Source organism: Adiantum capillus-veneris, chromosome 24 (assembly GCF_014529385.1).
Source record: "Adiantum capillus-veneris isolate H3 chromosome 24, ASM1452938v2, whole genome shotgun sequence".
NCBI classification, from domain to species: domain Eukaryota; kingdom Viridiplantae; phylum Streptophyta; class Polypodiopsida; order Polypodiales; family Pteridaceae; genus Adiantum; species Adiantum capillus-veneris.
The window spans coordinates 6,599,747-6,613,643 of NC_140954.1; positions in this window are offsets into that span (position 1 = coordinate 6,599,747).

Sequence of the window (13,897 nt, forward strand, 5' to 3'; positions counted from 1 at the left end):
CTATAGGGGGCCATGCGAGGGATAGATAGTCCGTTAGTCATCCACAAGGGATTGAGGCATATCTTTCTTGAATTTTGAAAGATATATTCTCTATTGAAGGAAAAAGACCAGGATTATAGGAAATACATGGGTCCAGTTATTATTTATTGGCAAAACATAATTAGTGAGCTTGAACAACCTAGTAACAAACACATCGGTGAATATCTCTAGAGCATGCATTTTGGCCAAAGACCACAGAGAGTCATCGAATGCAACAAAATAGAGGAAGACACAGATGAGCTCCAAGGATGCGAAGAATTGAATGATCACTATGTTAGCTCTCAAAGTGCAAGACCATTGGATTCTTTTAGACCTCGAATCGATGCAAGGAAAGGGAATTTGGTTCTTGTGAGACCCACATATCGAGAATATCCGATCTCACTCAGCTAAGAGTTACAGAGTCAAACGTTGATGTAGATAGCTCCTCTCCGAACTACAAGGCAGCTTATTGAGCACCGAAACATCAAAAAAGAAATCCCACAATCATTGAAGAATAGGTGGGGATTTTTGAAAAGAGAATTGGTGTTTCAATCTTGCTGACCCAAATCGTGGGGAGTGTAGTTGTGTGATCATGGACTACAAGGGTGGAAGACTTGCAAAAGCAATTGAGATCCCACCCGATGTTGTGGAGAAGGCACAAGGTAGCTTAAAACGAGAAAATGAATAACATTTTATATTCATATCTTGGTGTTTCCACCCCCCATTCTTTGTATGATTTTTATGAGGTGTTTATGAACACCGACATGAAATCGTGTTTCTCAAAACCACATTTTCTTGAGAATCTATCTCTTTGTCTAATGTAGCACAAGGACTTGGCAACAAACCTTATTTAGAAAATTGCCAAGCTAAACAAAAAAGAACTGAAATCAAACAAGAAATTCCTAGGACTCCATAGGCATTGAAATCAGTCTCAAAGTTGTGGGATTTTTCCATTTCATCCAAAACGGTGCTATGAAAGGTCTAAGAGATTTGTGCTACTTTTTGGGCATTGAGATTATTTGCACACAAGAATGTGTCCATATGGCTCTCACAAACGTATTATGCTTCGGAAATGTGAACAAAGTAGGGTGATTGTAAGCCTACAACAATGCCCTTAGATCAGAAGTTGAAGTTGGGGGAATGATGCTTGTCGAGTACTTGAGAATGCTACCTTGTATAGGAAGATTGCAGGTACCTTGATTGTTAGGGTGTGTGGCATATTCCACACCACTTATGGAGCCCTTCCCTAACTACCTATGCATGCTCAGACATCCTAGATGATGCCCATCCGTACATATATGTCCCAAAGAGGTTTCTACACCTAGTACACTTGCAAGTGAGTCGTCCATTTAGAGGATCAAAATAGCCCCTAAAAAAGCGCATGCGACCTTTGCCCATGATCCTCTCTATTTGGGCTGATTCGAAGAACCTATCACACCTCACAGATGATGTAAGCAAGAAATCTCTCGCTTATTCTATAAAAGGAGCTCATTTGAAGATGAAGTAAGAAGGTTCTTTATGCACATTTCAACTATGAATGGATCGCTTGTGTTTGTGTTAGAGTCTTAAGCGTGATCAGTTCTTTCTGATCATCTAATTTGATCCTTAGTACTAGGCCATATATGCTCTGTCCTCTACATGCCTTATGCCTGTTTATATAGCTCTAATGATTAGTTTGAGCAAGTCTCTGAGCTCTTGGAACACAATTATTTAATCGTTAGCAACCTAATTAGTTCTAGCTAGGAGTAATCGATTTCCAATTGTGATCCGTAGTTAAGTCTCCTCTCGTGTAAAGCAAGCTCAAGTTTGAACTGCAAACAAAGTGTGTTATTTGATGATCGTCTTGCATGGATCTTCTTGTTGGAGGAAGATACATAAAGACCTTCCTTTTGAGCCCCTAAGCCATGCTTTTGGACCTCATTAGATGTCACTATTGCTTTGATCAGGTTTGGGTGATTTAATGCCTGAGCTCCACAACTTAAACGGACGATCACACATGTCATTTCTATAGAAATGAAACACAGACGAGCTCGTGAGCACAAAATGAAGCGAGAGCGTGAGAGGAACGCATCGATAAAAACACCATCATTGGCTATCGAAGGATGTAATGAAGATATTGCTAACTTACAATCAACTTCCTCTCAATGTGTTGTGGATACCGATTTCCACTCCTATATTTCAAAAACTACGTGATAATTTTTGGCAACAACTATATAGTTGTTGTGTAGGAGAGATTAAGAATTGATATTTATTTAGATACTTATCCTTGCTAGTAGCAGAAGGTGTTTTCAAAATTGTGCATTTGGAATTCTTAATGGTGTGGGTCATACACATGCGGGCATACATGCAATTTGTAGTAGGCTCTCAAAGATATTGCAAACATGCATGGCATTCACTTTTCCATATTTGATGAAACATTTCCGAAACTGTGAAAGCTCAGCTCCGGCACCATCGTTGATGACGCAAGTTTCTGACTTCAAATCCTTTGTTAAAGGGTACATGTGTGCCGAAGAAGATGCTCTAGTTAGACACTCTAAGACACTCCAATTTCATTTCTATACGCAAGGTGAAATCTTAGTAATGCACTACGAAATTCACCCTAAATCACGTGACTCGATGCCAAGGAAAACAGGAATTAAGTTGTGGCAAAGAGATGATCAAGGGAAACCAAAATTACCGTTAGGCTATCCAGATGTGGCACCTATAGGGGGCCATGCGAGGGATAGATAGTCCGTTAGTCATCCACAAGGGATTGAGGCATATCTTTCTTGAATTTTGAAAGATATATTCTCTATTGAAGGAAAAAGACCAGGATTATAGGAAATACATGGGTCCAGTTATTATTTATTGGCAAAACATAATTAGTGAGCTTGAACAACCTAGTAACAAACACATCGGTGAATATCTCTAGAGCATGCATTTTGGCCAAAGACCACAGAGAGTCATCGAATGCAACAAAATAGAGGAAGACACAGATGAGCTCCAAGGATGCGAAGAATTGAATGATCACTATGTTAGCTCTCAAAGTGCAAGACCATTGGATTCTTTTAGACCTCGAATCGATGCAAGGAAAGGGAATTTGGTTCTTGTGAGACCCACATATCGAGAATATCCGATCTCACTCAGCTAAGAGTTACAGAGTCAAACGTTGATGTAGATAGCTCCTCTCCGAACTACAAGGCAGCTTATTGAGCACCGAAACATCAAAAAAGAAATCCCACAATCATTGAAGAATAGGTGGGGATTTTTGAAAAGAGAATTGGTGTTTCAATCTTGCTGACCCAAATCGTGGGGAGTGTAGTTGTGTGATCATGGACTACAAGGGTGGAAGACTTGCAAAAGCAATTGAGATCCCACCCGATGTTGTGGAGAAGGCACAAGGTAGCTTAAAACGAGAAAATGAATAACATTTTATATTCATATCTTGGTGTTTCCACCCCCCATTCTTTGTATGATTTTTATGAGGTGTTTATGAACACCGACATGAAATCGTGTTTCTCAAAACCACATTTTCTTGAGAATCTATCTCTTTGTCTAATGTAGCACAAGGACTTGGCAACAAACCTTATTTAGAAAATTGCCAAGCTAAACAAAAAAGAACTGAAATCAAACAAGAAATTCCTAGGACTCCATAGGCATTGAAATCAGTCTCAAAGTTGTGGGATTTTTCCATTTCATCCAAAACGGTGCTATGAAAGGTCTAAGAGATTTGTGCTACTTTTTGGGCATTGAGATTATTTGCACACAAGAATGTGTCCATATGGCTCTCACAAACGTATTATGCTTCGGAAATGTGAACAAAGTAGGGTGATTGTAAGCCTACAACAATGCCCTTAGATCAGAAGTTGAAGTTGGGGGAATGATGCTTGTCGAGTACTTGAGAATGCTACCTTGTATAGGAAGATTGCAGGTACCTTGATTGTTAGGGTGTGTGGCATATTCCACACCACTTATGGAGCCCTTCCCTAACTACCTATGCATGCTCAGACATCCTAGATGATGCCCATCCGTACATATATGTCCCAAAGAGGTTTCTACACCTAGTACACTTGCAAGTGAGTCGTCCATTTAGAGGATCAAAATAGCCCCTAAAAAAGCGCATGCGACCTTTGCCCATGATCCTCTCTATTTGGGCTGATTCGAAGAACCTATCACACCTCACAGATGATGTAAGCAAGAAATCTCTCGCTTATTCTATAAAAGGAGCTCATTTGAAGATGAAGTAAGAAGGTTCTTTATGCACATTTCAACTATGAATGGATCGCTTGTGTTTGTGTTAGAGTCTTAAGCGTGATCAGTTCTTTCTGATCATCTAATTTGATCCTTAGTACTAGGCCATATATGCTCTGTCCTCTACATGCCTTATGCCTGTTTATATAGCTCTAATGATTAGTTTGAGCAAGTCTCTGAGCTCTTGGAACACAATTATTTAATCGTTAGCAACCTAATTAGTTCTAGCTAGGAGTAATCGATTTCCAATTGTGATCCGTAGTTAAGTCTCCTCTCGTGTAAAGCAAGCTCAAGTTTGAACTGCAAACAAAGTGTGTTATTTGATGATCGTCTTGCATGGATCTTCTTGTTGGAGGAAGATACATAAAGACCTTCCTTTTGAGCCCCTAAGCCATGCTTTTGGACCTCATTAGATGTCACTATTGCTTTGATCAGGTTTGGGTGATTTAATGCCTGAGCTCCACAACTTAAACGGACGATCACACATGTCATTTCTATAGAAATGAAACACAGACGAGCTCGTGAGCACAAAATGAAGCGAGAGCGTGAGAGGAACGCATCGATAAAAACACCATCATTGGCTATCGAAGGATGTAATGAAGATATTGCTAACTTACAATCAACTTCCTCTCAATGTGTTGTGGATACCGATTTCCACTCCTATATTTCAAAAACTACGTGATAATTTTTGGCAACAACTATATAGTTGTTGTGTAGGAGAGATTAAGAATTGATATTTATTTAGATACTTATCCTTGCTAGTAGCAGAAGGTGTTTTCAAAATTGTGCATTTGGAATTCTTAATGGTGTGGGTCATACACATGCGGGCATACATGCAATTTGTAGTAGGCTCTCAAAGATATTGCAAACATGCATGGCATTCACTTTTCCATATTTGATGAAACATTTCCGAAACTGTGAAAGCTCAGCTCCGGCACCATCGTTGATGACGCAAGTTTCTGACTTCAAATCCTTTGTTAAAGGGTACATGTGTGCCGAAGAAGATGCTCTAGTTAGACACTCTAAGACACTCCAATTTCATTTCTATACGCAAGGTGAAATCTTAGTAATGCACTACGAAATTCACCCTAAATCACGTGACTCGATGCCAAGGAAAACAGGAATTAAGTTGTGGCAAAGAGATGATCAAGGGAAACCAAAATTACCGTTAGGCTATCCAGATGTGGCACCTATAGGGGGCCATGCGAGGGATAGATAGTCCGTTAGTCATCCACAAGGGATTGAGGCATATCTTTCTTGAATTTTGAAAGATATATTCTCTATTGAAGGAAAAAGACCAGGATTATAGGAAATACATGGGTCCAGTTATTATTTATTGGCAAAACATAATTAGTGAGCTTGAACAACCTAGTAACAAACACATCGGTGAATATCTCTAGAGCATGCATTTTGGCCAAAGACCACAGAGAGTCATCGAATGCAACAAAATAGAGGAAGACACAGATGAGCTCCAAGGATGCGAAGAATTGAATGATCACTATGTTAGCTCTCAAAGTGCAAGACCATTGGATTCTTTTAGACCTCGAATCGATGCAAGGAAAGGGAATTTGGTTCTTGTGAGACCCACATATCGAGAATATCCGATCTCACTCAGCTAAGAGTTACAGAGTCAAACGTTGATGTAGATAGCTCCTCTCCGAACTACAAGGCAGCTTATTGAGCACCGAAACATCAAAAAAGAAATCCCACAATCATTGAAGAATAGGTGGGGATTTTTGAAAAGAGAATTGGTGTTTCAATCTTGCTGACCCAAATCGTGGGGAGTGTAGTTGTGTGATCATGGACTACAAGGGTGGAAGACTTGCAAAAGCAATTGAGATCCCACCCGATGTTGTGGAGAAGGCACAAGGTAGCTTAAAACGAGAAAATGAATAACATTTTATATTCATATCTTGGTGTTTCCACCCCCCATTCTTTGTATGATTTTTATGAGGTGTTTATGAACACCGACATGAAATCGTGTTTCTCAAAACCACATTTTCTTGAGAATCTATCTCTTTGTCTAATGTAGCACAAGGACTTGGCAACAAACCTTATTTAGAAAATTGCCAAGCTAAACAAAAAAGAACTGAAATCAAACAAGAAATTCCTAGGACTCCATAGGCATTGAAATCAGTCTCAAAGTTGTGGGATTTTTCCATTTCATCCAAAACGGTGCTATGAAAGGTCTAAGAGATTTGTGCTACTTTTTGGGCATTGAGATTATTTGCACACAAGAATGTGTCCATATGGCTCTCACAAACGTATTATGCTTCGGAAATGTGAACAAAGTAGGGTGATTGTAAGCCTACAACAATGCCCTTAGATCAGAAGTTGAAGTTGGGGGAATGATGCTTGTCGAGTACTTGAGAATGCTACCTTGTATAGGAAGATTGCAGGTACCTTGATTGTTAGGGTGTGTGGCATATTCCACACCACTTATGGAGCCCTTCCCTAACTACCTATGCATGCTCAGACATCCTAGATGATGCCCATCCGTACATATATGTCCCAAAGAGGTTTCTACACCTAGTACACTTGCAAGTGAGTCGTCCATTTAGAGGATCAAAATAGCCCCTAAAAAAGCGCATGCGACCTTTGCCCATGATCCTCTCTATTTGGGCTGATTCGAAGAACCTATCACACCTCACAGATGATGTAAGCAAGAAATCTCTCGCTTATTCTATAAAAGGAGCTCATTTGAAGATGAAGTAAGAAGGTTCTTTATGCACATTTCAACTATGAATGGATCGCTTGTGTTTGTGTTAGAGTCTTAAGCGTGATCAGTTCTTTCTGATCATCTAATTTGATCCTTAGTACTAGGCCATATATGCTCTGTCCTCTACATGCCTTATGCCTGTTTATATAGCTCTAATGATTAGTTTGAGCAAGTCTCTGAGCTCTTGGAACACAATTATTTAATCGTTAGCAACCTAATTAGTTCTAGCTAGGAGTAATCGATTTCCAATTGTGATCCGTAGTTAAGTCTCCTCTCGTGTAAAGCAAGCTCAAGTTTGAACTGCAAACAAAGTGTGTTATTTGATGATCGTCTTGCATGGATCTTCTTGTTGGAGGAAGATACATAAAGACCTTCCTTTTGAGCCCCTAAGCCATGCTTTTGGACCTCATTAGATGTCACTATTGCTTTGATCAGGTTTGGGTGATTTAATGCCTGAGCTCCACAACTTAAACGGACGATCACACATGTCATTTCTATAGAAATGAAACACAGACGAGCTCGTGAGCACAAAATGAAGCGAGAGCGTGAGAGGAATGCATCAATAAAAACACCATCATTGGCTATCGAAGGATGTAATGAAGATATTGCTAACTTACAATCAACTTCCTCTCAATGTGTTGTGGATACCGATTTCCACTCCTATATTTCAAAAACTACGTGATAATTTTTGGCAACAACTATATAGTTGTTGTGTAGGAGAGATTAAGAATTGATATTTATTTAGATACTTATCCTTGCTAGTAGCAGAAGGTGTTTTCAAAATTGTGCATTTGGAATTCTTAATGGTGTGGGTCATACACATGCGGGCATACATGCAATTTGTAGTAGGCTCTCAAAGATATTGCAAACATGCATGGCATTCACTTTTCCATATTTGATGAAACATTTCCGAAACTGTGAAAGCTCAGCTCCGGCACCATCGTTGATGACGCAAGTTTCTGACTTCAAATCCTTTGTTAAAGGGTACATGTGTGCCGAAGAAGATGCTCTAGTTAGACACTCTAAGACACTCCAATTTCATTTCTATACGCAAGGTGAAATCTTAGTAATGCACTACGAAATTCACCCTAAATCACGTGACTCGATGCCAAGGAAAACAGGAATTAAGTTGTGGCAAAGAGATGATCAAGGGAAACCAAAATTACCGTTAGGCTATCCAGATGTGGCACCTATAGGGGGCCATGCGAGGGATAGATAGTCCGTTAGTCATCCACAAGGGATTGAGGCATATCTTTCTTGAATTTTGAAAGATATATTCTCTATTGAAGGAAAAAGACCAGGATTATAGGAAATACATGGGTCCAGTTATTATTTATTGGCAAAACATAATTAGTGAGCTTGAACAACCTAGTAACAAACACATCGGTGAATATCTCTAGAGCATGCATTTTGGCCAAAGACCACAGAGAGTCATCGAATGCAACAAAATAGAGGAAGACACAGATGAGCTCCAAGGATGCGAAGAATTGAATGATCACTATGTTAGCTCTCAAAGTGCAAGACCATTGGATTCTTTTAGACCTCGAATCGATGCAAGGAAAGGGAATTTGGTTCTTGTGAGACCCACATATCGAGAATATCCGATCTCACTCAGCTAAGAGTTACAGAGTCAAACGTTGATGTAGATAGCTCCTCTCCGAACTACAAGGCAGCTTATTGAGCACCGAAACATCAAAAAAGAAATCCCACAATCATTGAAGAATAGGTGGGGATTTTTGAAAAGAGAATTGGTGTTTCAATCTTGCTGACCCAAATCGTGGGGAGTGTAGTTGTGTGATCATGGACTACAAGGGTGGAAGACTTGCAAAAGCAATTGAGATCCCACCCGATGTTGTGGAGAAGGCACAAGGTAGCTTAAAACGAGAAAATGAATAACATTTTATATTCATATCTTGGTGTTTCCACCCCCCATTCTTTGTATGATTTTTATGAGGTGTTTATGAACACCGACATGAAATCGTGTTTCTCAAAACCACATTTTCTTGAGAATCTATCTCTTTGTCTAATGTAGCACAAGGACTTGGCAACAAACCTTATTTAGAAAATTGCCAAGCTAAACAAAAAAGAACTGAAATCAAACAAGAAATTCCTAGGACTCCATAGGCATTGAAATCAGTCTCAAAGTTGTGGGATTTTTCCATTTCATCCAAAACGGTGCTATGAAAGGTCTAAGAGATTTGTGCTACTTTTTGGGCATTGAGATTATTTGCACACAAGAATGTGTCCATATGGCTCTCACAAACGTATTATGCTTCGGAAATGTGAACAAAGTAGGGTGATTGTAAGCCTACAACAATGCCCTTAGATCAGAAGTTGAAGTTGGGGGAATGATGCTTGTCGAGTACTTGAGAATGCTACCTTGTATAGGAAGATTGCAGGTACCTTGATTGTTAGGGTGTGTGGCATATTCCACACCACTTATGGAGCCCTTCCCTAACTACCTATGCATGCTCAGACATCCTAGATGATGCCCATCCGTACATATATGTCCCAAAGAGGTTTCTACACCTAGTACACTTGCAAGTGAGTCGTCCATTTAGAGGATCAAAATAGCCCCTAAAAAAGCGCATGCGACCTTTGCCCATGATCCTCTCTATTTGGGCTGATTCGAAGAACCTATCACACCTCACAGATGATGTAAGCAAGAAATCTCTCGCTTATTCTATAAAAGGAGCTCATTTGAAGATGAAGTAAGAAGGTTCTTTATGCACATTTCAACTATGAATGGATCGCTTGTGTTTGTGTTAGAGTCTTAAGCGTGATCAGTTCTTTCTGATCATCTAATTTGATCCTTAGTACTAGGCCATATATGCTCTGTCCTCTACATGCCTTATGCCTGTTTATATAGCTCTAATGATTAGTTTGAGCAAGTCTCTGAGCTCTTGGAACACAATTATTTAATCGTTAGCAACCTAATTAGTTCTAGCTAGGAGTAATCGATTTCCAATTGTGATCCGTAGTTAAGTCTCCTCTCGTGTAAAGCAAGCTCAAGTTTGAACTGCAAACAAAGTGTGTTATTTGATGATCGTCTTGCATGGATCTTCTTGTTGGAGGAAGATACATAAAGACCTTCCTTTTGAGCCCCTAAGCCATGCTTTTGGACCTCATTAGATGTCACTATTGCTTTGATCAGGTTTGGGTGATTTAATGCCTGAGCTCCACAACTTAAACGGACGATCACACATGTCATTTCTATAGAAATGAAACACAGACGAGCTCGTGAGCACAAAATGAAGCGAGAGCGTGAGAGGAATGCATCAATAAAAACACCATCATTGGCTATCGAAGGATGTAATGAAGATATTGCTAACTTACAATCAACTTCCTCTCAATGTGTTGTGGATACCGATTTCCACTCCTATATTTCAAAAACTACGTGATAATTTTTGGCAACAACTATATAGTTGTTGTGTAGGAGAGATTAAGAATTGATATTTATTTAGATACTTATCCTTGCTAGTAGCAGAAGGTGTTTTCAAAATTGTGCATTTGGAATTCTTAATGGTGTGGGTCATACACATGCGGGCATACATGCAATTTGTAGTAGGCTCTCAAAGATATTGCAAACATGCATGGCATTCACTTTTCCATATTTGATGAAACATTTCCGAAACTGTGAAAGCTCAGCTCCGGCACCATCGTTGATGACGCAAGTTTCTGACTTCAAATCCTTTGTTAAAGGGTACATGTGTGCCGAAGAAGATGCTCTAGTTAGACACTCTAAGACACTCCAATTTCATTTCTATACGCAAGGTGAAATCTTAGTAATGCACTACGAAATTCACCCTAAATCACGTGACTCGATGCCAAGGAAAACAGGAATTAAGTTGTGGCAAAGAGATGATCAAGGGAAACCAAAATTACCGTTAGGCTATCCAGATGTGGCACCTATAGGGGGCCATGCGAGGGATAGATAGTCCGTTAGTCATCCACAAGGGATTGAGGCATATCTTTCTTGAATTTTGAAAGATATATTCTCTATTGAAGGAAAAAGACCAGGATTATAGGAAATACATGGGTCCAGTTATTATTTATTGGCAAAACATAATTAGTGAGCTTGAACAACCTAGTAACAAACACATCGGTGAATATCTCTAGAGCATGCATTTTGGCCAAAGACCACAGAGAGTCATCGAATGCAACAAAATAGAGGAAGACACAGATGAGCTCCAAGGATGCGAAGAATTGAATGATCACTATGTTAGCTCTCAAAGTGCAAGACCATTGGATTCTTTTAGACCTCGAATCGATGCAAGGAAAGGGAATTTGGTTCTTGTGAGACCCACATATCGAGAATATCCGATCTCACTCAGCTAAGAGTTACAGAGTCAAACGTTGATGTAGATAGCTCCTCTCCGAACTACAAGGCAGCTTATTGAGCACCGAAACATCAAAAAAGAAATCCCACAATCATTGAAGAATAGGTGGGGATTTTTGAAAAGAGAATTGGTGTTTCAATCTTGCTGACCCAAATCGTGGGGAGTGTAGTTGTGTGATCATGGACTACAAGGGTGGAAGACTTGCAAAAGCAATTGAGATCCCACCCGATGTTGTGGAGAAGGCACAAGGTAGCTTAAAACGAGAAAATGAATAACATTTTATATTCATATCTTGGTGTTTCCACCCCCCATTCTTTGTATGATTTTTATGAGGTGTTTATGAACACCGACATGAAATCGTGTTTCTCAAAACCACATTTTCTTGAGAATCTATCTCTTTGTCTAATGTAGCACAAGGACTTGGCAACAAACCTTATTTAGAAAATTGCCAAGCTAAACAAAAAAGAACTGAAATCAAACAAGAAATTCCTAGGACTCCATAGGCATTGAAATCAGTCTCAAAGTTGTGGGATTTTTCCATTTCATCCAAAACGGTGCTATGAAAGGTCTAAGAGATTTGTGCTACTTTTTGGGCATTGAGATTATTTGCACACAAGAATGTGTCCATATGGCTCTCACAAACGTATTATGCTTCGGAAATGTGAACAAAGTAGGGTGATTGTAAGCCTACAACAATGCCCTTAGATCAGAAGTTGAAGTTGGGGGAATGATGCTTGTCGAGTACTTGAGAATGCTACCTTGTATAGGAAGATTGCAGGTACCTTGATTGTTAGGGTGTGTGGCATATTCCACACCACTTATGGAGCCCTTCCCTAACTACCTATGCATGCTCAGACATCCTAGATGATGCCCATCCGTACATATATGTCCCAAAGAGGTTTCTACACCTAGTACACTTGCAAGTGAGTCGTCCATTTAGAGGATCAAAATAGCCCCTAAAAAAGCGCATGCGACCTTTGCCCATGATCCTCTCTATTTGGGCTGATTCGAAGAACCTATCACACCTCACAGATGATGTAAGCAAGAAATCTCTCGCTTATTCTATAAAAGGAGCTCATTTGAAGATGAAGTAAGAAGGTTCTTTATGCACATTTCAACTATGAATGGATCGCTTGTGTTTGTGTTAGAGTCTTAAGCGTGATCAGTTCTTTCTGATCATCTAATTTGATCCTTAGTACTAGGCCATATATGCTCTGTCCTCTACATGCCTTATGCCTGTTTATATAGCTCTAATGATTAGTTTGAGCAAGTCTCTGAGCTCTTGGAACACAATTATTTAATCGTTAGCAACCTAATTAGTTCTAGCTAGGAGTAATCGATTTCCAATTGTGATCCGTAGTTAAGTCTCCTCTCGTGTAAAGCAAGCTCAAGTTTGAACTGCAAACAAAGTGTGTTATTTGATGATCGTCTTGCATGGATCTTCTTGTTGGAGGAAGATACATAAAGACCTTCCTTTTGAGCCCCTAAGCCATGCTTTTGGACCTCATTAGATGTCACTATTGCTTTGATCAGGTTTGGGTGATTTAATGCCTGAGCTCCACAACTTAAACGGACGATCACACATGTCATTTCTATAGAAATGAAACACAGACGAGCTCGTGAGCACAAAATGAAGCGAGAGCGTGAGAGGAATGCATCAATAAAAACACCATCATTGGCTATCGAAGGATGTAATGAAGATATTGCTAACTTACAATCAACTTCCTCTCAATGTGTTGTGGATACCGATTTCCACTCCTATATTTCAAAAACTACGTGATAATTTTTGGCAACAACTATATAGTTGTTGTGTAGGAGAGATTAAGAATTGATATTTATTTAGATACTTATCCTTGCTAGTAGCAGAAGGTGTTTTCAAAATTGTGCATTTGGAATTCTTAATGGTGTGGGTCATACACATGCGGGCATACATGCAATTTGTAGTAGGCTCTCAAAGATATTGCAAACATGCATGGCATTCACTTTTCCATATTTGATGAAACATTTCCGAAACTGTGAAAGCTCAGCTCCGGCACCATCGTTGATGACGCAAGTTTCTGACTTCAAATCCTTTGTTAAAGGGTACATGTGTGCCGAAGAAGATGCTCTAGTTAGACACTCTAAGACACTCCAATTTCATTTCTATACGCAAGGTGAAATCTTAGTAATGCACTACGAAATTCACCCTAAATCACGTGACTCGATGCCAAGGAAAACAGGAATTAAGTTGTGGCAAAGAGATGATCAAGGGAAACCAAAATTACCGTTAGGCTATCCAGATGTGGCACCTATAGGGGGCCATGCGAGGGATAGATAGTCCGTTAGTCATCCACAAGGGATTGAGGCATATCTTTCTTGAATTTTGAAAGATATATTCTCTATTGAAGGAAAAAGACCAGGATTATAGGAAATACATGGGTCCAGTTATTATTTATTGGCAAAACATAATTAGTGAGCTTGAACAACCTAGTAACAAACACATCGGTGAATATCTCTAGAGCATGCATTTTGGCCAAAGACCACAGAGAGTCATCGAATGCAACAAAATAGAGGAAGACACAGATGAGCTCCAAGGATGCGAAGAATTGAA